We start from the raw sequence: 24,327 nt of genomic DNA, 5'->3' as shown, positions 1-24,327 counted from the left end.
AGACACAGAGATGCACACAGAGAAATCCATCATTAGCCATCAACAAACAACATACTGACCATCTATCACAGGGGAGGCAGAGTTACTAGGCTCAGAGAAAGAAAAAGACGAAGTGTGTATATATAGCTTTCTTGTTTCAAGTGAGTTAAGAGGTTGCTCTGGGGTGCCTGGGTGGAGCAGTCAATTGATGTCGAACTGTTGGTTTCACCTCGGGTCATGATCTTGGGGTCATGGGACCGAGCCCTGAGTTGGGCTCCAAGCTCAGTGTGGAGTCTGCTTGAGATTCTCTCTCCCTCTCCCTCTGCCCCACCCCCTGCCCCACTCTCTCTAAAATAAATAAATCTTAAAAAAAAAAAAAAAAAAAAGGGAGAGTTGCTCTGATTATTCCCTGCATAATGAGGCAGGTAACAGTGTTTCACCCCCAGGGGGTGATCAAAGATGTAGATTTAGTGAAACACAAAATAGTTCCACAGAATAATCCTACTTTTGTTCTATCATGGTCTCAGCAGAAGAGTCTGACTAGATGATTCTGTAGTAAGGAGGAGTCCCAATACGCACAGATACTTTTACTCCTTTACTACTGCACATTTGCTAGATGGCTTTCAAACATTTTTCACTGGAATCAGGGAGAGCCATTCAGAAAATCACACACACACACACACACAGAGTCTCTTACATCACCTTGCCTTGGATTTCTCAGGGATAAGATCATCAGGAAAGGTCCCCTCCACTATAACCCACCCAGAATGTGCAAGACCAGGATGGTAGCCCCTTAGAAGAAAAATCAGGCCTTGTTCCTCTCTGTACTTCCCCAAGTCTGGGAAAAACACCAATGTGCAAAAGTCTAGATGAGGTGGGGGCCTTCTGATTTCATAAATCCAACCCCAGCAACCACTAAAAGGAAGAAATTCATTTGTGCTTCTTTGTAACAACAGAACAAGAGACCCTGCTAAGAGCCTCCCCTGAAGCCCCTGTAATTGTTAGACTTAAAACACTAAGTACCTGACTTATTTTCTGTTACTCTTCTATGCCTAGTTTCCTGATCAGGTCATGCTTGTCTCGAGGTCTTTGCTCAGCAAAAGCAGCGATTACGATGGCTGCAGTGGATCAGATCACCCAACTATTCTGTTTATGAGCTGTCTTAGTTACCTTGAGCAAATTCTTTTCAATCCATGCTTTGGTTTCCCCACCTGTAAAAGGAGTTGGTATGAGGATTTAATTGGCATACTCTGGATGATTAGAGCAATTTGTTTTGGTATTATTATGCACTGGGCTTCGCCCAGAAGCAGACATTGAAACAAGGGTCTCTGTGCAAGTAATTTATTTGGGAGGTGACACGCTTGGAAAATATAATTTGGGACACAAATGACTAGCAGGGGAGTGGGAAAACAAAACAGGGAAGGCAAAGCAGCCACAAATGTATGCATTATCAAGCAAGCCATCATGATGGGTGCCTGGGGCTTAATCTCACTGGGAAATCTGAGAGCTAGTACAGATATGCCCCAATGCTATCTATCCCTCAAAGGGCTAAGGGTCTGCCTTAACTCCCTGTCACTTGTGGCTTGCCACAGCAGGCAAACCAAATGACAGGGGCCAGAGAAAACACTCAGGCAAAGACCTGCAGGTCTTGGAGGTTAGAAATCTGTCAGAAGGCATGAAGGGGATGTGGGCAGGGCCCTACTAGTAGCATCACTCCCTGACCCAACACACATTCCCTCTCTCTCCTCCCAACCCATTAGTTTCTCCTCAACTGCAGAACCCAGCTCTTGTGCAGGCTCCTCAGTGACACTCCCTGACCACAGTGCTAATGTCCCACAACGCTCTCTGAATAGATGGCACACCACTGTCAATAGGATGTCACCAGACCCTATTATCATGTCCTCCAAACTGCATGTTTTCAGTGTCTTGGGGTTTGAGAGCACACACTCTGGAGTCCAAACTGGTCCCACTGATTGGCTTTAGGATCAAGTGCTGTGTGAACTATGCAAGTCACCTAAACTAAGCCTCAGCTTCTTGCTATGAAAATGGGGAAGTAATAACAGCTAAACACAATCCTGGGATTCTTGTAAAGGTTAAATGGATGAAAACATCGAAGTGATTACAATAATGCCAAGTACACAGCAAGCACTCATTAAATCTCAGCTATTGCTTTAATGACTTAAACAGAAATACTCATTTTCTCCCAACTGAGTTTTTCTAAAATGCAAGTCTACAATTACACTTCTTACTAGTTCATCTTTGGGAGGACTGCTCTCAAACCTTACATCTGCCTAATATCTGATGGGAGTTAATTTGTAGATCACAACCCAGAGATGGCAGGCTGTGCCAGTGGTCCGGCCCACATCACAAACCTAAACCTCAGTCCATCTGCACTTATGAGAAAGGCCTTGCTGTTAAGGAAACCTAGACACCAATACGAATCCTCCATCTTTGGCTCTAGCTAGCTTATCTTACTCTAGAAAACAGGACCTCTCATCCTCAGAAGGAAATCCCCCACCCCCTAGCCAACTATGCTGTTTCCACACTGCCTCTTCTAATATCCTATAACTTTCACCCTTACTCAAAATCTCCAGGGAAGAGTACTCCATTGCTTGATGGGCACGCATCCACATCCCACCCCAAATCAATGGACTGTTTCCCTTTGGATAAAGACTCCAAACTCATTACCAAATTGTTTTAGTTACTTCACATGTCCCATTTAATCCTCTAAACTTTATGAAACAGGTGTTATTACTTCCCCATTTTATAGATGAGCAGAAATTGTAACCACGATAAAACCTGGCTCCAGAGTCTCTGTTCTTCAAATGACGAACAAGTCAGATTTTTCTCTGCAGAAAAGTTGAGAGTTTTTAACACCCAAGGTAGTCTATACTTAGACTTCAGCAAGTCACTGAAATTACCATTTAAATGGTCCTACTAGTTACTACCTTCAGTTGGCTCAGTTCCAGGTAAGTTAACTGCAGGGGAGGAGAATATGCCACCAAAACATGTCATGTGGTATAAACTTTTTTTTTTTTTTTGCAGAAGGCAATTGAGAGGCAGCAGTTATAAGTTCTTTGCCCTCCCCTATTTACCTACAAGTAGGACATGAAATTATGTGTCCCCCTCCCTATCTATCAGGAAGGACAAAGTTAATTACTAGACAACCTTTGATCTGGCACCCGTGGAATCTACATAAACTTTACTAACTAACCCATATCCATTAGTTCCCCCACATATCTGCCTCCTATAGAAAGTCAGTCTTTTTCCTTTGTCTTGTCACTTCTCCAAAAACGTACTTCTCTTTTGTAAAGATGCTATATAAGACCAAGTTCTAACCATCTTTTTGAGTTAATCATCTCTGTGTACTCCCAAGTGTAGGTATCACATGCATGCTAATAAAGTTGTTTTCCTCTTGTTGATCTGTCTTTTATTAGTCTGGGTTACAGGGCTCCCAACTGGAGAACCCAGGAGCACAGAAGGGAAAAGAAATTTTTCCTCTCCTACATGAATTTGGCTACGATTCTGAGCCTCTTCAAAGTTGGGAGTGACAATTTGCCTTATGTCCTCAGTTCTCTGATGGATCTAAGAAATCTTGATTTTCAGTTTGTTCAGCTTCTGTCCTGTTGTAAGGTCAAGGGGGACAACCTCCAAACTCTTTACGTGTCAGAGCTGAAACAAGAAGTCACCGCACGTTTGATAAGAGATACGATACCTTAACCACCAAAAAAATTAGGAAGGACATAACCTCAATCTAAAGAACAGTCTAACAGTCTTTCCCAAGAAAGGGTGGTTGGTGGCTTCCATTACACATGTCAAAATGTATACATATTTTGAAAATATTTCAAATACAGAAAATCTTACTAAAGAAAACTTTTACTCTAACAAATCTAATCATTTTCTTGATACAAGTCAACTTGTAGATCTGTATTTAAGACAGTAGTACAAAGTAACATTCAAGTATCTCACCTCTTTTGGTAATTACCAACAAAAGCCAATAAAAGAATAGCCAATAAAAGAATAAAAATCAATTTTAAGAATCGAGTTAAAAACAAAAGAGTAACAACCCACATGTAATTTTTTCTCATTTTGGAATATATACCCTATACCAACAGAGAGGCTGAGAAACAAAAGCCTCCATGCATTCTCTGACTTCTCACCACAAGACTCTGGGAAGTGTGGGTCTACAGGAGGGAGACGTATGAAGTGTACCCTCCTTGGCATTCTTTCACATATGGCTCCCCACGTCCTGTCCCATAAAGTAAGGTTTAATCTGAGAATGAAGCCACAGAAAGGCAAAAATATCTTTTCTACCGTTTAAGGAATAAAGGATCACTATCCTGACTTTTAGCCTTGTGCTTTGCCAACTCTCCAAGAGCTGCCTGGTCACATCATGTCACTTTGCCTTTGAATAGTGGCTCTTGTAGAATGCACCTCATATTATTAAAAGCCTTGACAGCAGCCTCACCCAAAGGACTGCCACATAGGAATCATCTTCACATTATATAATCAAACTTACTATTCCTTGTGCAAAATCCCATCAGAACTAGGAAAAACTTAATTTCTCCTACTAAATGAATATGCTTTCTTCTGCTAAAAACCACTCAGCCATTTGGTTGTTCATCCCCTCTTTACTTGTGTTTTGTGTCATTTCTATACCCAACACTTTTTGGAAATAGGCAAATAATGTAGAAATATGTGCCAATTATCAAAATGTTAAATCAGTCCAATCCAGAATACCTTAATGACGCTTCCTCACTTGCAGCAGGCTTTGTTTTTTAAGATTTTATTTATTTATTTATTCATGAGAGGCAGAGAGAGAGAGAGAGAGGCAGAGACACAGGCAGAGGGAGAAGCAGGCTCCATGGAGGGAGCCTGACGTGGGACTCGATCCCAGGTCTCCAGGATCAGACCCTGGGCTGAAGGCGGTGCTAAACAGCTAAGCCACCTGGGTGGCCCCGCAGCAGGTTTGAAAGACAAAAAGTGAATAAGAGAAGGGAAAATTTCTTAGAAATATCTTTGTTAAGTATCTAAGATATTTCACAGCATGCATGTGCTGTTGGCATAAATGCTTGAACTACATTAGAGAAATATAAGTTAATTAGTGTGGTCAGTTCTGCTACAGTGCTTGTTTTGTAACAAGCAAATTTGTTCAAATGCAATTAATGTATCAGAGAACAACTGGAGCATAATGCAAATTTCCCATTTGATTATGTGCAATTTCATCTGCAAGAAACATTAGGTGAGAGCAGAAAACTGCGCCCAGCTGAGGCAAGCTACACAGAAAGTCACCAAATGCACACATTTATATACCTCAAACATCTACCAGCTACCTATGTTTAGAGAATAGGAGTTACACCCACTCCTATCTACAGTCACAACTTACCTCCCAACTCCAGATAATCCTTATTCTAGCACTTGACAATAATTCACAAGCTGCAATCCTCTGACAGCCACGTTCACAAGCAAAGCTCAGGAATTTTGGAAGGCAGCGTGTCGTATTTATTATAGTATTTATGTATTTCTTAACCACTTAATGTGTAACTGTGCTATTTTGTTAGGTTCTTTTTTTTTTTGTTTTTAACGTAGCACTAATAAAATTTTGTGTTTTACTCCTGCCATGATTTGCACCATAAGCTCAGTGGTTTTACTGCATGATTTTGCACAGGATGGTGATTTCAGGGATGCCCACGTCCCATCCTAGCAGAGCTGACTGTAAAGCTAGTGTGAAGTGTGTGAGAGGCAGGGCAGCTAACCTAAGAACTGCTGCTTCTCAGTCATTATTAGCCCACTTCACTCCACATTTCACTCCTACAATCCTACCTTTTAACCAAACTCACCGAAGTTAGATGCTCCCATCACCCAAAGATGTGGAATACTGTATGCCCTGACCTTTCTCGGACAAATTAGAGTAAGAGAGGACAAACCCTCTCTTAACCTATCAAATATGCCCCTCTCTTTCCCCTTGATATCTTCACTACCAAAAGTGGTTTTACCTTCCTTCACATGGAACTTAAAATCAAGATTCCTTTAATTTTGGCATTTGTTTACTTGACCACATGTCTTTAAGGTACCAGGGTTTATCTCTGATTAAAATTATTCAAGGAAATAGACCACATTTGTGTTTGGCCAGATGCTTTCAGAGAGAGAAATCAGTTATAATAACACTGTTCGAGTGTACCAATTTCAGCAAAGAAGGGAAGAGGTAAAGCTGAAACCCAAGATCAGAGGCTCTGACAATACATGCAGCTCAATGAAAAAAACTGCATTTACATGCATTGTGCGTGTTTCACTTCTAGACAGCATACAAGGTCAAACCACTAACTGTCAGTGACAATACACTTACAAACTTCTGGTCAATTACCTGGTTAATAACAAAAGGCAAGGCTATGACATCATTACAGTTATAATTAATTTACACAGATCGGCTCCCAGTTAATCAAATACATCTTTTAAAACCGTTTAATTATTTTTCACCTAGAAAGCAACACTCAGCTTTGCTAAATGAAAAGCAATCTTGCTGAATTCAACATGAAAGGCTGTCAGGCTACTCTCAGACATAAAGGACAAAAGGCTTCACAGGGCACACCACTGCAAGGTAGGAGCACTCACAGCAAGCAGAAGCAGCACAAGGTGATGGCTAATAGAACACGTTTGAACAGTTTCCGAACATAAAGAAGTTGTCAAGAAATGGGATAAACAGATAGGCTGTGGGAAAAGAAACGTCCCAATGCTTTTTGTCAAAAACATACATGGGGCCAGCAATGTAAATGTATGTAGTATTATACGCTAGTCAAGGGCATGGTCTTTGCTAAGAACTCTACAATATGCCTTAGAAAATTTGGCTGCCAGTTTCTCACCTGTAAAAGGACAATGAGGCAGGCTCATTTGGTTTTGCAAGGATCAAATGAGATTACATACATAAAATCTTAAGTTAGTTAATAATAGGGTTTTTCATCCATATAAACAAGTGAATTAAAATAAGACCTAAGATTAAGGATTTTAAATAGCTTTAAAGTATTTTTACAACTTAGTAACCAATTAGCATTTTTCTGGGCTTTCTATGATCCATTATTTTTAAACTGCATCATATGATTCAGGCACACATACATTTTAAAAGCAATATGATGGGGTATGCGGAAGGCCCATGAAAACAGAAATCATTTTCAATTAAAATAAATTTTATAATAAAGTCTCAAACCAGAGCTTCTGTCAACATTGCCTGATAATTTGAGAATTTAATGAGCCTCCACTTTAGGATTAAAAAAAAGTCTCACTATGTCAGATGACAAAATTTTTATTTTTTTCTACCTTTTTAGAGTGTTAGGGTCTTAACAGAAATGATTACCTTTATACATGAAAAATGAAACTACAGGATTTTGTATATAATCTTGACTTTTGCTCCATGGTGAAGTGAATTAGTGCCAACTCCAATTCTGATCCATCACCACTTATGATTTCCAATATCAATCATGAGCCAGTTCCTTCTCTCACAGACTACATGTCTTAGTGTAATGAGGGCTCATTAAGTTTCTCCAACTGACAGCCCTTCAGACACAGGTCCTTCACCAGGAGACACATGGGAAGCAGCAATGCTAGCATCCACCAGTACTCCCTTCAAGAAGATTCAAGTAATTCCACGTTCACTTTTGCTCCACACCAGAGTTCTTTGTATATTTGCCTAAAGTCAAGGAAAAAGTGAGAGCCATCCCGCTCCCCCTCATGTAGTCTCTGTGTAAGAATGGTTAGTGAATTATTTATGTGACTGAAATCCTCCCAGCACAAGAACTAGTCGAGAGGGAGAAGAGCGTGCCTGACTTCAGAGATGTTGTTTATGTTCCCACAAAGCACATGGGACATCCACTAACTGTTGGATGGTGGGGGCAGCATGGAGTTTTGGCCTTCCCAGCCAGCAACAATACCTCATTCCTTTAGGAACGGGAAGCTGCCTCCCACCCTCCCTGGATATGGTCCTGGGGAAGACCAACAATCAAGGGTGCCCTTTCTCACACTGATTCAAGGGTGACAGCAACCAGAGTAAAACTTGTGCAGGGACCCTAGGACCAACAACATCTGGAATTGATAATGAGAGCTTTAAGTAAAAAAACGGTTCAAGTTCACCAAGTCTACCAAACCCCTGAGAGCTCACCTAGCTAGTTTCCAAGGGTGGTTGGTTGGTTGGTTTTCTATCAATTCTCTGAGTTTATCCATAGACTTCCAATAAATGTCTTGCTCTTCAATAAGCTACCTAGATACCACAGTTAACTTACTTTCTGTTGTTTTCAAAGAACACTACCTAAAACACTACATCTGCCAAGAGCTGGCAAGCAGATCCTACTCTATTACAAGCAGCACTAACTCTCACCATCTCCTGATACAGCACTCTAGCCTATGGAAGAACCAAAACATGGTGCGTGTATAAGTGGTATCTCAAAGGTCGGCTAAGTCCATGCTATTGTTAGAGAAAAAAGAAGGCACCCAGCTAAGGATGTGAGCACAAAAGCAACTTCACCATACATAAGGAAAAGTCCTCTTAAAACCACGTACTAGTGTCTAAATTTGAACACTAGATGAGGGCAGCCCGGGTGGCTCAGCGGTTTAGCACCGCCTTCGGCCCAGGGAGTGATCCTGGAGACTCAGGATCGAGTCCCATGTCGGACTCCCTGCGTGGAGCCTGCTTCTCCCTCTGCCTGTGTCTCTGCCTCTCTCTCTCTCTCTTTCTCTCTCCCTGTTCCTCATGAATAAATAAATAAAATCTTAAAAAAGTAATAATAATAATGAACACTAGATGAAGAATGTAATCATAAAATGAAAAAATGGATGGTCTAAATTTGTCTTATTTATATAAGGTCGATGTTTTAAAAGAATACATCTAATTATTGATTTTCAAAACATACTCCTTGCCTTTGTTCTTCACTGAAAACTACTCTCCACATTTAGTAAAATGTTATCACTTGATGAACGCTTCTGACTAGAACTTTGAGACAATGAATCATTTAGTTTCACCAACCAAAAAAAAAAAAAAGAAAAAAAAAAAAAAAAAGGAAAGAAGGAAGAAAGAAACAGAGTAAGAGGCTTCTTCAACCTGATAGCCTTCAGGAAGGAGGATCATGGAATTATCCTGCATGTGTTTCTGTGGCTTTACTGCTTTGTCCCCATCTTGTAATTCATTAACAGACATAAATCATCACATTTCTCTAATTATGAGCCTGGAGAAGGAAACCAATAAATGTGAAACTATAGCAGTAAAAGCATTATGCAGATAATTTTATACCTCACTGTCTGTATTCCTTCATTTAATAAATATTTGAGTGCCTATGAAGGGAGAGGTACTGTCCTTTCAGGCAACAACAGCCTAGAGAGCAGAAATACAAACAGAGACATGGTGCGATAAAGAATGAAAAAAGGAATGCATATAAAGGTGTGAGAAATGTTTGGAAAATAGCAAAAATAAGTTTTAAGGTTTTGTATGTGGGGTGGGGTAAAGAAAGAAAATAGTGGGCAGGCATTTTCCTGTGGGCTATACAGAGGAAGAGGAAATGATCCACGAAACTCAGAATCAAAATAAATAAAAGGATTTGTCATCATTTGGGGGACACAATAGCTACAAGCTAAAAATCTGGAAAGCCAAAGGTCCCTTATTAATACAAAATTAACATACCTTGAAAGAAACTAGTAAATCTAGAATACTCTGGTAGGAAGGGACTACATGGGCAGTATGTACAGTATTTATTACTACATTGGTAGTAATAATCAAATTGATTCATTACAAAGACATGATTGCAAATGGCTGGTATTTGTAACATAAAAAAATATATAGCAAAGTTTCCTTCGTGTTGCTCAAGTGAATTCCTCAAGGAAAACAAATCCAAAATTAGAAGTAGCTGTCAACACACACAAACACACCCCCTATATTATTTATATAAGGCTGAAGTCATTGTAATACGTAGATAAATTTCATTCATAACTATCCTGATATGCTGACTCTGAATTAAAAATGCATAAGCAAGTTTACTCCATGCAGAAACTGCTTCTGGTATAATGAGAACATTTCTGGAACTGAAGCCAGATTTGGGGTCAAATATGGATGCCATCATTTACTAGTATGTGGCCTTGGGCAAATGATATAATCAATCCTGCTGAGCTTATCCTGCTTCTTTATCCATAGATGAGAAAAATTCCACTTACTTACTGGAGTCATTGTGAAGAATAAATGAAATAGCATATTATGTGAAAGCACGTAGCACACTCCCAAAGTTTGTTTTCCAATCTCCCTTCCTCTCCATAAAGTAATGAGCCTTTCCCCCCATGGAACTAGACTTTATTGCTTTATAATTATGATGTGCATGTAACAATGTCCAAGAAACTAGATGGTAAAATAAAACCAACACGCAAACCTGAATGCACACATTGTTAGTTGACTATCAACTAGATCCCAAAGGGCTCTTATACAGCTCTTGTACACTATCTATTGCTTCCCAGAAATTTGACACATTTTCTTTTCTGAATACAGCCAAAATTATCCCACAGGCTTTGAAATATCACCATCATGATGTTGCACAGAGCAGCTGGCTGATTGAAAGTGACTCCCCCTCCCCCACACTCCAGCTGTCACCAGGAAACCCTCCTCAGTGTGTGAAAAAAGACAATGTGATATTACTACTATCCCTAATAATAATGATCTAACAAATACTTGGCATTTGAGATTATTTTTCTTATGAAAGCTCACTATTAACTAAAAATTAACTTTAAGAAAAGCCCTTTACCATACAAATTGCAAACCAGCTGCTTTCATACAACAAAAAACAGAGGGACGGTAAACACAAGTAATATATTTCCACTGACTTCTTGTTTCTTTTTCCTGGAGTCATCTGTAATGCTAAACAACAGCCAGTTAAAATATTAAATAGCTTTAACAGTGATACAGCTGTCATGGCCTAAGAGGGATCAAAAAAAAAAAAAAAACTGACATGATTTCTCAAAAAGCATGCACAGACTCCTATGTTTTGTAAAATGTGGGTCAGACTGAAGGCTGCATCTTTTCCTTTTTTTTTTTTTTTTAATAATCCCATTCCTCTGCATGAGAAGTTATATATACATTTGACATTGCTGAAAACCCTGGGAATGGTCTTCAGAACAAGTCTGTGAATCCCACTCACAATAATCCTTAATGCATGACTTTTCAGATATGTAACTGTCTCTTGAGGATTTCTATCCCACAGATGAAGAGTTACACACCCAGTGCCCTGGTCTCCAGGGTTCCATTGACGTGCCTTGGAGCATCACTGCAAAAAGTTCAAGATGAGCACCAGCAAGCAGAACTGTGCCCTTTAACATCTCTTAAAGCCTCTCAGCTCCTGAGCTTTTCAGGTAAGATTCTGCTGAAGAGGGTTCCCTGCTAGAAAAAAAAAAAAAAAAGAAAAAAAAAAACCTAAGGATCACTGCTTGAAGAACTGAAGCATAAAAGGAAATCTAGGTTTTTAAAGTATCATTTCTATCCTTTACATGGTTTTTTAAAAGAATGTTTAGGGGGTGCCTGGGTGGCTCAGTTGGTTAAGTGTCAGATTCTTGAGTTCTGCTCAGGTCATGATCTCATGATTGTGAAATCGAGCCCTGTTGTCAGGCTCCCTGCTCCGCATGGACTCTCCTGGATTCTATCTCTCCCTCTCTCTCTCCCACTCCCTCCTTGCTTGCTCACTCACTCTCTCTCAAATAAATAAAATCTTAACAATAAATAAATAAAAAGAATGTTTAGGGGTGCCTGGGTAGCACAGCTGGTTGAGCATCCGGCTCTTGGCTTCAGCTCAGGGTCATGAGACTGAGCCCAGTGTTTGGGTCCATACCCGAAGTGGAGCCTGCTTGAGGTTCTCTCTCCCTCTCCTGCTCATGCTCCCTTTCTATCTAAAATAAATAGATCTTGGGACACCTGGGTGGCTCAGCAGTTGAGCATCTGTCTCCGGCTCAGGGTGTGATCCCAGGATCCGGGTTCAAGTCCCACATTCAGCTCCTTGAGGGAAGCCTGCTTCTCCCTCTGTCTGTGTCTCTGCCTCTTTTCTGTGTCTCACATGAATAAATTAAAAAAAATCTTTAAAAATAAATATTAAAAAAAGAATGTTTATATATGTGTGCATGTATATAACTTTACATAAATGTACAGATTTATCCCCATCTCCGTATTATAACGCATTGCCAAGTAAACAAAAGTATGACCTGGTATGACTCTTTTCAAGTATTTTACATGCTCATATATTCATGTTTTATATATATACGAAAAAATGACATGAAATATTTCATTTTTTAAATAATGGAACATAATGCATAGTGCATGTTTACAATGAAGTCTCACCTCCTAGAATAGTGTCCCCTCTATAGCAGACTGTTGTGGTAAACCAAATGAAGATACTTAAATATTAATTACCCCCTGACCTTGACCTTTCAGTAAACACCCAGAACAATTTTATGAAGTTTGCTCCATTACAGTGATAAAATCGAAGATAGTGTTTTTCTACCAGGTTTTAGTGTTTTAACTTTTTCCATGTGTGTGCTTTCTCTCAAAATAATGTGAAAGTTCTGACTCTTCAGGATTTTACCACTTAAAAAGAAAAGTAGTGCAGTTAGGCGATAACAAAATTACCTCATTTATAAAAGTAGGATGAAGAAATGAAAGCAGTAAGGTTATTTGTGGAGTGATAACTACTTTCTTCCCCTTGTCCAACTGCAGCATTTATTGGGTCTCTCCGCCTTCACGTGGTAGACAGGCTTTGCACTTTATTTCATTTAATTCAATGTCCTGAAGGAGGAGCACACCATGACTCCTACTTTAAAGAGGAAATTAAGGCCAAGGGGATGTTACTTTGTCTAATGAACCCAATAAGGGAGGGTTCAAAGCAAGGTCTGACCAAAACCACTGCTAGAGACCTGCCTCTCTGACACAGAGAACAAGAAAATTATTTAGGACCCTTGAAAAATGAATGTTTCATGATGGGACAGTGCTAATTTGATGGTAGTATTAACAAAATTATTTATAGAAGCTAATATGCAAAGTGACTCATGTTTATCTGAAAACTCTCACCCACAGTATACAAGAGTCATGGTGTGGCTCAGGAACAGTGTGCCCTAATCAAAGTGACATGTTGTTTAAGCCATGGTGTGGCAATGACCTTTTCAACATTGGAATGAGTCTAGGTCTTATGGCAACTGCTTCAAATCCTACATTTTTCTTTTCTTCCCCCCACACTGGCCCCCTGAAAAGGGAAGGGAAAAGTTGTAAGTAAACACTGCAACTGGCAATCTGAAAAAAAAAACAGCAGGTGAAAGGCACTGCCAACTTAGCTGCTGCAATGCTTCCAGAAAACAGATGTATAGGGAACAGTTATGACAAGGCGACGTTGGCTTCCTGGACCTATGTGACACATGGGGAAGAAAGATAAGGATGGCAACATCTTCAGCTTGGGCTTCTGCACGCCAAGTCATTAACACCCTCAGCTTTATGGCTAAGGCTTATCTCTGGTTATCCACCCTACTTTGTTACCAAGGCCTGGGTCAAAAGAAGGTATAATTAAGCTGAAAAAACCAAAAGACCAAAGAATTAAAAACTATTCTTTAACACAATTATTTAGGTCTTTCTTAAAAATACTATAGTTCCAGGGGTCCTGGCTGGCTCAGCCAGTAGAGCCTGAGACTCTTGATCTTCAGAGTGGTGAGTTCAAGCCCCACACTGGGCATAGAGCCTTCTTATCCATTCATCTTTCGATGGACACTGAGGCTCCTTCCACAGTTTGGCTATTGTGGACATTGCTGCTAGAAACATTGGGGTGCAGGTGTCCCGGCGTATAAGAGAAGGGAGAAGAAATGTGTGGGAAATATCAGAAAGGGAGACAGAACAGAAAGACTCCTAACTCCGGGATACGAACTAGGGTGGTGGAAGGGGAGGCGGGTGGGGGTGAATGGGTGACAGGCACTGAGGGGGGGGGCACTTGACGGGATGAGCACTGGGTGTTATTCTGTATGTTGGTAAATTGAACACCAATAAAAAATAAATTTATTATAAATAAATAAATAAATAAATAAATAAATGTTAAAAAGAAAAACAAAACAAAATAAAACTATTTCTTTCAAAAAATAAAAATACTACAGGCCCAATACGGTGGTATTAGCACACACTGCTATAACTTTCAATGGAATATCCTGATCCAACAATCTTGATTATACAAACTATACAACTAGAATCCAGAAATAAACAAGTAAAATGCCCTCTAAGGCATGGTCACAATATTCATGCACTGCAACTCACATCCAACCTGGTGAAAACCCTTCCAGCACAATCCAGGTACTTAACTCTATGCAGTTCCAACAAGCTATTAAATAATATCTCATCTTCGAATGTTTTATGTGTGCTAGTGTTAAATTTATTTCCCCTGTATTTTCACACTGAATATTTACAGCCCTATAAAGGCGCCTTTAAATAACCTGTCCAAGGCCATACACCTAGGAAAGGCTTCACCGCCATCCACATTCCATTCTGTGATTTCTCCTCCTTATAAACACAGCAGTAATTCACAACATTAGCTCCCAAGTGCACGGGGATCATGTGGAAGTCTTGTTAAAATAGATTTGATTCATTTAAGTCTGGGATAAGACCCCCCCCCCCCCAACCAAAAAAAAAAAAAAAAATTCGCATCTCCAGCGAAGTTCCCAGGTGATGCCGATGCTAGCAGTCCTGGGACAATTAGGAACGGTATTGCTATTCTTCTTTATAAAACTACTTGCTTCCCCCAAGCTGCCACTTGAGTAGCAAATTAGAAGTCTTTAGACTTTTTTTTAAAAGATTTTACTTACTTATTCATGAGAGAGAGAGAGAGAGAGGCAGAGACACAGGCAGAGGGAGAAGCAGGCTCCATGCAGGGAGCCCGACGTGAGTGAGACTCGATCCCGGGTGTCCAGTTTCACGCCCTGGGCTGAAGGCAGGTGCTAAACCTAGCTGAGCCACCCGGGCTGCCCAGAAGTCTTTAGATTTAAGGGCACTTGGGTGGCTCAGTGGTTGAGCATCTATCTTTGGGGCTCAGGTCCCGATCTCGGGGACCTGGGATCTTTGGCTCAGGTCCTGATCTCGGGGACCTGAGATCGAGTCCCGCTTCACGCCTTGCCTCTGCCCATCTCTCTGGGTCTCTCATGAGTCAATAAAATCTTAAAAAAAGTAATAATAATAATAATTCTTTAGATGTATAGTTTGGTGGAATTGACTAAATAAATAGATGCCAGACATTACACTTTCAAGAAGCAACTGCCAAGAACTGAAATAAAAAAATAAAAAATAAAAAAATAAAAAAGGCAGGACAGCCCAGCCGTCACCGAGTTTCCTGCAGAGGCCCACCGCACTCCGCGACTGAATCGTGACAATGCCCATTAATTCCTTCTAACAGCCATCGCGAGTCTTCAAAAGTCCGTGCGCGGTTTGGAAGAGGGAAGGCATGTGGTCCGTTTCTGGACGGGCTTCTAAGGCGGGACGAGAACACGGGGTTAAATGCACGGGCGGGCGGGCTTCCCATCCCCCCACTAAGGGGAGCCCCACCTCTTGCATCAGGGTCGCGCGGGCCGCAGCCTGCCCAGGGCAGCGGAGTTACTCTTCCAGCACCTCAAAGTGCAAGTTGCTGCTGATGCAACCTCACTTTCCACGTCCTGCTCTCGGACGGAATCTTCTACGGCTCCCAGCGAGCCCCCTCGCCGCCCCCATCCTCTGAGCACGTCGTTCCCCGCACGGTCGGCCCCACGGAGACACCCGGGTGCGGCCCGCGGGGCCCCCGCTCCACCGGCCTCCGGAAGCACCCGCCCGGCCCTCGGACTTGCCCCGGGGCGCCGTGGATGCGGCAGCGCGCCTCCAACCCGGCCCCCGGCCCGGCCCCGCCCGCCCCCGGCAGGTGCCGCCCGGCGCCCCGCCTCCCCTCCCCGCCCGGCGCCGCCGCCCGAGACGCACCGGGCAGCACCGACGACGCGAGGGGCCCCAAACAGACGCGGAAACTCACGCTCTCTACGGCCCGCCTGCGTCCCCACGTCTTGGCGCGTGTGTGCGTCATCACGCACGGGCGCCGGATACAGAGCGCTCCAAGTCCCCGGGGCCTGCGGGGCGGGGCGGTGGTGACGTGGCCGGCGCAGCAGGGCTTGCAGGGCGGGGATTGGAGGGGGACGTAAAGTGGGCGGGCCGGGCTCCCTCCGCGCATGCGCAGGTGCGCGCCCGCGCTCCGCTCCCCGCTGCTGGCTGGGCGTGCGCCCCGCGTGCGGCGGCGGCGGTGGCTCCCGGGAGGTTCCCGCGCGGCGCGGTGTGCGGAGCCTGTACCATCCCCGAGCGACACGCGGATAAAATTCCTTCGTGCCGTAGGTGTTGGTCGCCTACGCACGCGTGAAGCCAAGGAGCGGCGTGGGACTGGACGTGGGGACGAGCGGAGAGGACCCGCTGCGGCCAAGGAGCCGGCCTTCCGGTTGCATCTGCGCCGCGAGGTCCTGCTGCTGCGTGGGGCGCTGGCGGAGCCCGGGTTGCAAAGCAGGCCCTGCAAACGGGGTCGTGGGTGTGCTGCTCACTCCCCAACGCTTGGGCTGCAGCCCGCGTTTATTGGTCCGTTTGCCCGTTTAAGGGCTTCGGGTGTGAAGCTTTGCAGCGGAGGTATCCCTTTGATGCTATTTTAATTAGAGCCGGTGCTTCTACCGTGAAACAGGTTTTCTGTCCAGTCGGAGTCCGGTTAAGTTAAATGCGGTAATGCTGTCCATTTACACCCTGCAATAGGAGGAAGCTATCCTACTAGCCTGTACGGTGTGGAATTTTCTGGTAACAAGGAGGAAGACAACGCATTTTTCACGGAGGAATCCAAATGCAGGTGGTCGTACGCTGTTCTGTGTGTATTGGAAGTTGTGGCAGCTGTGTTTAGCGAGGCTACGGAAAAACTGCCCGAATCAGAAGAGTTTTGATGGTCTTTTGTTACCGGTTACTGCAAGGACTCACCGTGGAAATGTTCATTTTGGAGTTTGAGATTTCAGTGAAAATTTGGCTCACGTACCGGGGACCGTAACAGATTTTTCTAGTGAGAGAAAAGATTCTTAGGAAAATGCAAGCATATATTCTTTGAGTCTTACAAGTTATCCCTTTCTTCTGAAAGCAATATGCTGATCAGAAAGCTTGGCTGATGATGAGAAACTGCCTTCCTCGAAAGCCAACTGAAGGAGGATGAGGAGTAGATGAATTGCATATAGAAGTATTTTATATACTTTTCTGCAAAAAAAAAAAAAAAACAAAAACGTAATTCTTCAAAAAGAAGAGGTCTCCATTTATCCTTCTGATCATGATCATGTGCATCAATTCAATTAATACCAATCCCATCTTCAGTTCCCTCACATCTCTTACATCTTCTTATAATTGCATCATTTTTCTTGTTCTTATCTTAATCCATCAAATACGGAAGTAATTTTAAGGGAGCCAAAGTTAAGAAGTCCCAAGATTAGAGTAATCTCAAAAATGTTATATAGAGAGGTTAAGAATATACTTAGGCAAATACGTTCCATTTCAGATATTATCAGTGAAAAATTTCATAGACACTTAAGAGGACAGAAAAAGTCTATCTTTTTTAAAATGACCTTTTTTTGTCCTATATGATTCAGCGGACCAGAACTTTAATTCCTTTTGAAATCATGTTGTATACTTGCATCCTATCTAAATTGGCAAACATCATTTAGATAATAATTGTACATCTTAAACATTAACATGAGACAGTCCTGCGTCCTTTCACTGCGGTAGGGCTTTCATAACAAATAGAACAAAATACAAAGATTCAGTCCCAGAAGAAGACCTTTAACATTAAATTTATATAGTCATTACATTACTTTGTAAGATGGTTCCTAAACACTCAAAGTACTCATCTTAATCATGAGAAAAAGCAGCATTGTACACATTGCATATAATACTCCAGACCCGTCTAATGATCTGAACAATTTTCTAATTTTATAAAAGGTTTAAGAGCAGCAATACCTGGGATTAAGCCATTTGATGCAAATGACTGTTCCTAAAATGTGGTCCTTGCACACAAATAGAGGAGTTGCGGTAACAGCCTTTGTACAGTTCATAAATCTAGGATGGGAACTGGCAGGAAAGCAGATGAGTCATTTTCAGCTTCAAAGCCTGGCCTGAAGAGAGAAGACGCCAAGCAACAACACCATGAGCAAATAACACAACTGCATTATTTTTTTTTTTTAAAGAGGAGCTTGTTTGGTATCCAATTGCTTTTAATGGATCATTTAGTGTTATACCCAACACTACCAAAAGATGTATAAAACTTGTCAAAGAATTTATAGCTTATTATGAAAAAGCTTGCAAATAAATTCAAGAACAATTTAAGAACCATAAAAATAAGTACAAAATTGCATCATGTATTATGATGATAAGACCAACAATTAAATAGTGCTAAACCATGCAAACAGTAACCTTGAGAAATTTGCAATGGCTTTGCTGATAATCTAACATAATAGACTTTAAGACAAATACTTCTAAAGACACATGTCATACAGAGTCAATACATCAAGAAGATATAACAGTTAGAAATGTACATGTGTCCACCAACAGAACCCTAAATACATGAAGCAAAAATGGTTAGAGTTGAATGGAAAAATAGACAATAATAGTTTGATACTTCTATATCCTATTCTCAATGGGTAGAGGGTATAGACAGAAAGCCACTAAGGATGTAGAAGCCTTGAACGACACTACCAACCTGATACATATATAGATCTTAATGATCACAAGATTTATATTCTTTTTAAGTATATCCTTCAGGATAGTCAATATGCTAGGTCATAAAACAAGTGTCAATAAATTTAAAAGGATTGGGATCACATTCTATAATGGAACCATATCCTATGGCTACAATGAAATTAGAAATAAACAATAGGAAAAAAAAAAAACAGAAAATCTCCAAATATTTGGAAATTAAATCACTCAAGAGCCAAAGAAGTCACAAAGGAAATTAGGAAATATTTTTAACTGAATGTAAATGAAAACACTGAGTTTTGGGAGGCAGCCAAAACAGTGATTTGAAGGGTATTTACTACTTTAAACACCTATATTAGAAAAGAGAATGGATTTTAATAATCTAGACTCTCATCTTAAGAACTAGGAAAATAAGAGCAACTCAATAAACCCATAGCAAGCAAGTGGGAGGGAATATTGTTCCTATTAGAAACCAGTGAAACAGAAGAGAAAAATAAAATGAAAATAAAAACTGGCTCTTTGAAAAGTTCAATAAAATTGTCAAAACTTTATTTGGTAGCCCACCCCACCCCTGCAAAAAAGAGAAGACACAGATTGCCAACATTAGGAATGAAACCAAAAAAAAAAAAAAAAAAAGGAATGAAAGCAGTATATCACTCCCCACCCTTCCAAAATTTTAAAAGGCTATGCCAACAAATTGGACAATGTAGTTGAATTGGACAAATGCCTACAAAGATACAAACTGCCAAAACTGAATCAAGAAAACAGAAAATCTGGAGTTTGCATTCATGTCCTAGGGCTACCACAACAAAGTACCACAAACTGGGTGGCTTAAACAACGGAAATTTATGTCTCATATTTCTGGAAGCCAGAAGTGCAAGACTGAGGTAGCAGCAGGGACACACTTGCTCTGAAACCTGTAGGAGAGAATCCTTCCTTGACTGTGTTCTAATGGTTTCCTGGCAGTCCAAAGCCCTACATGGCTTGCAACTGCATCACATCTGTCTCCACCTCCATCACCACATGGCCTTTTCCCTTCATGTACCAGTTTCCCCTTCTTATTAGGACACTAGGAATCCCATCCCCAGTATGACCTTACCTTGACTAGTTACATCTGCAATGGCCTGTTGCCAAATAATACATTCTGAGGTACTGGAGGTTAGGACTTAAACATAGCTCTTTGGGTGATTGCAATTCAACCCATAACAGATGTGTAACAAGTAAAATTATTATAGTTGGCCCTTGTGCAACATGAGTGTGAACTGTATGGGTCCACATATATAAAGATTTTTTTTTTCTGATAGAGTACTGTAAATAAATTTTTCTTATGATTTTCTTAAGATCATTTTTTTCTCTAGCTTTATAGCAAGAATACAGTATGCAATACTTATACAAACTATGTATTAATCCCTGTTTGTGTTACTGGTAAGGCTTCTGGTCAACACAGACTCTCAGTAGTTTTGGGAGAGTCAAAAGTTATGGATTTTAACTGTGCAGGGGGTTTGGTGCCACTAACTCCCATGGTGTTAGAGAGTTGACTGTACATTAAAATCCTTCTACAGGAACACTCTGCTGGCTGTCAGAAGATCATGTGACTCTTGATCTTGGGGTTGTAAGTTTGAGTCCCCATGTTGGGTGTAGAAATTACTTTAAAATGAAATCTAAAAAGAAATTAAACTAAAATCTTTCTACAAAGAAAAGCCCAGGCCCAAATGGATTCACTGGTGAATTCAAATACTTAAGTAGAAGCAATGCAATACAAAACATAAGAGAAAATCTCTGCACTTTTAGGTTAGGTGAACACTTCTTAGCTATGAAGCCAAAAGCCCAAAATGAAAGGAAAAAAAAAACTGATAAGCTGGATGGCCTCAAATTTTTTAAATATTTGCTTTTTGAAAAGACATCATTAAGAAAATGAAAATCAAGCTACAGATTAAAAGAAAATGTTTTGTATCTTATAAGGATTTGTATCTGGTTATTTAAAGTACTCATAACTCAAAAGGAAAATAAGCTATTCAATTAAAAAATGAGCGAAAAATCTGAACAGATCCTTCACCAAGGAGGAGGTAAGAATAGCTAAAAACCATTAAAATATTCCCAACATCATTAGTCATTAGGAGAAAGCCAATTAAAACTATTGCAGAGCCCCTGGAGTGACAATACTAAAGAAGACAAGCAACTATGTACAGAAACTGGAAACTATGTACAGCACTGGTTTACTGCTGGTGGGAATGTAAAATGGTGTGGCCATTTTGGAAAATAGGTATATTTTTAAAAGTTAAACATACATTTATGATACAACCCAGCAATTCCACTGTTAAGAATCTACCTAAGAGAAATGAAACATGTCCACAAAAGACTTGACTGCAAATTTCACAGCAATATTATTCATAATAGCTAAAACCTGCAAACAATCCAAATGCTTATCAACTATCATTGGATAAAGCAATAAAGATACAAACTACAGATTCATCCTACAACATGGATAAACCTCAAAAGCAGTATGCTGAGAGAAAGCAGACCCAAAATATTATATATTTAGAATTCTATTCATATGATTTTCCCAGAAAAGACCAATCTCTCCAGACATGAAACAGATCAGTGATTGACTGGGACTGGATGTGAGAGTTGGGTTAACAAAATGGACGGGAGGGAACTTTGGGGGATAATGAAATGCTCTAAGACTGGATTGTGAAGATGATTTTCCAGCTTTATAAATGTATTAGGGGCACCTGGACGGCTCAGTGGTTGAGAGATTGCCTCCGGCTCAGATCTCAAGTCATGATCCCAGAGTTCTGGGATCAAGTCCTGCATCTGGAGCCTGCTTCTCCCTCTGCCTGTGTCTCTGCCTCTCTCTGTGTCTCTCATGAATAAATAAATAAAAACTTTAAAAATTAAATAAATAAAAATTACATAGGGACACTATACACATACAACGGGTGAATTTTATGGTATGTAAATTCCATCTCAACGAAGCTGTTTAAAGAGAAAGGATAACTAGTCTGTTGACACATGGGGCCAGTCATCTACAAGACCTAGTAAAGACTAGGCATGGCAAACTACACAGGTCCTACCCATCCACATGCTATGTTCAGGGCATTATTCTTGAGTCAGGGGATACCAATCAGATGCAGATGCCATACTCTAGGAACTTCTAGTCCTAAAAAGGAGCCAAGGGATCTATGTAAATTTCAATGAAGCCACATAGAAATTGCTAACTGTTCCTACTAATGTGTAAGTCAATTAATTTGGAACTTCAAAGGAAGCGAATATTAAAAGCAGCTGGAGAGATGAGGGAGTGCTTTGTGGAGCTGACATTTGAATAGTATCCTGGATACGAAGTAGGATTGGACCCATGAGCATGAATGGAATGGAACATTCTAAACCAAAAAGAGAACAATAAAATAACAATATTATGAGGGGGGCTCCTGGGTGGTTCAGTTGGTTAAGTGTCTGCCTTGGGTTCATGTCATGATCCCAGGGTCCTGGGATACAGCCCTACAATGGGGGGGAAGGACGGGTCCCTGCTCAGCAGGGAGCCAGCTTCTCCCTCTGCCTACCACTCCCCCTGCTTAAACATTCTCCTCCTCTCTCTCTCTGTCAAATAAATAAAATCTTTTTTAAAAAGAACAATATTGTGAGAAATCATTAGGGTGATTTATTCTTTATGTATTATTTGAACCAGGGTATTATTTTGATCAGTAGTAACAGATGAAATGGGTATGTCATGATGTCCAATATTCTTGGTGTATGAGCATTACAATGTAGATGCTGGACTAAACAGGATGGAGAATTTATTTAGAAGAATATTGGGAAAGGATGGGTATAGATAATGGATGTAAGATAGAGAATGTGAAATCTTCTTGAAAAAAAACTAATAATAAAAATATAGTCAATTAACATGTTTTAGAAATTCTTATAATGATCTTGTCTTTGAGTCTTTATGTGGAAAAGTGTGCTTTGGAATTCAAATGTTTTTTTTTTTATTGGTTAAAAAGAAGAATGTAGAATTAGGGATCTATCATGATTGAGTTTACTCTACCGCCAATGAGAAAATTTCTTGTGGTAAGAAGGTATACTAAAACTACAAATAACAATGGACTCGCCATAGGTCTGTGATGGTTAATTATCCTGACATTATAATGGACATTATTATAATTGCATATGAATTTTCACTAATCAACTCTCAAATAGTCTACTATAACTGAGAAGAGCTGATAACACTAAAATAATTCATATTACTTTGCAGGTATTTTAATGCTTAAACTCCTGCCCGTAGATCAGTCACTTCCTGATTTCCAATCATACCATAAACAGATAATTTTGTTTCTTCTATTGGGGCATTAAACCTATACAACTTCATTCTCTCTTCCTCTATTGTCTAATTTTTTTGTCTAAGAAGTAATCCCCTCCCTCCATAAATGATGAATGAATAAACCTTAATTTCCTTGTCCCTACCCCAGTAACCACTAGAGAACAGGAATATAACATGAAATCTGTTAGTCAAAGGTTTTCTCTTGGGACTTGGATTCTTAGGGGATCTGGAAATGGTAGGAGGCCATCCTCGTCTCAGCACCAGGAATGACAGTGCTTTAGTGGAAGAGCAGGAGGCTGAGTACTCTTTAAAACAACTTCAGTATGACTATCTCAAGATACCCCAAACTTTGGGGCACCTGCGTGGCTCAGTTCGTTTAGTGGTTGAGCATCAGATTCTTGGTTTTGGCTGGGGTCATGATCTTGGGGTTGTGGGATTGTGCCCTATGCCTGGCTGCTCAGTCAGCATGGAGTCTGCTTGTCCCTCTCCCTCTTCCACTGGCTCTTCCCCTGCTCTTTCTCTCTTTCTCTCTCTTAAAAAAAAAAAAAAAAAAGATACCCTGAACTTTAACTCAACCCTTTATCTACTCTTGCTAAGACCTTCAGATACAGATTTTATTTTCTCACAACTCAATATTATTTTGGTAAATCGTAAAATTGTTTTCTTAATCTAACATCCTACAAAATTACCACTATTACCACCACTATGACCTCTACTTGTGAAGTAAGTTATTGCATTTGATTATCAAAGTGCCTGTTACACAATAAATACACAATACATGTTCACTGTTATTATAACTACTATTAGCTACCACTGCTGAGTGTCTGTCACATGTCAGGCACCTCTATTTTAAAAGTGAGGAGGGATGCCTGGGTGGCTCAGTAGTTTGAGTGTCCCACTCTTGGTTTTGGCTCAGGTCATGATCTCAGGGTCCTAAGGTCGACCCCATGTCAGGCTCCACACTCAGCAGGAATCTGTTTGAGATTCTCTCCCTCTTCCTCTGCCTCTCCTCCCAATGGTGTGTGCTCTCTCTTTCTCTCAAATCAATCAATCAATCAATCAATCAATCAATCAATCTTTAAAAATAATGATAATAAAGCAAAATGAGGAAACAGAGGGTCAGAGAATCTAAGCAATTTATCAAAGCTCACATACCTAGTGGGTAGAAGGGATGATGAATCAAACTTTCTAATACATTATTTCTACTTTTAAATATTAAATATCCAGTTCTGGTCACCAGATACAGAATAACACATGTAAGAGGTAATTTTGTTTTTATTCATGG

At 40.6% G+C, this 24,327-nt stretch overlaps 1 protein-coding gene across 19 annotated transcripts in view; it reads right to left on the bottom strand.

Annotated features, from left to right (window-relative positions):
* The window catches only part of RHBDD1 (rhomboid domain containing 1), a 124,975-nt gene extending 108,823 nt beyond the window's left edge, over window positions 1-16,152 (bottom strand). For 2 of the 19 annotated variants that reach the window (XM_077869025.1, XM_077869026.1), the window contains exons 1-3: window positions 15,953-16,050; window positions 15,331-15,474; window positions 1,003-1,190 (exon numbers count right to left, since the gene is read on the bottom strand). The gene's annotated coding sequence lies outside the window, so the exon portion shown is untranslated. Of the gene's footprint in view, window positions 1-1,002; window positions 1,191-4,139; window positions 4,235-11,217; window positions 11,378-12,613; window positions 12,770-15,330; window positions 15,475-15,550; window positions 15,797-15,952 lie in introns of those variants that run through there. The other 17 variants (XM_077869010.1, XM_077869015.1, XM_077869006.1 and 14 more) reach the window with 17 other exon arrangements.
* Window positions 16,153-24,327: the final 8,175 nt, after the last annotated feature.

This window comes from Canis aureus, chromosome 24 (assembly GCF_053574225.1).
Source record: "Canis aureus isolate CA01 chromosome 24, VMU_Caureus_v.1.0, whole genome shotgun sequence".
Lineage (NCBI taxonomy): Eukaryota > Metazoa > Chordata > Mammalia > Carnivora > Canidae > Canis > Canis aureus.
This window is presented reverse-complemented; position numbering and strand designations above follow the sequence as displayed.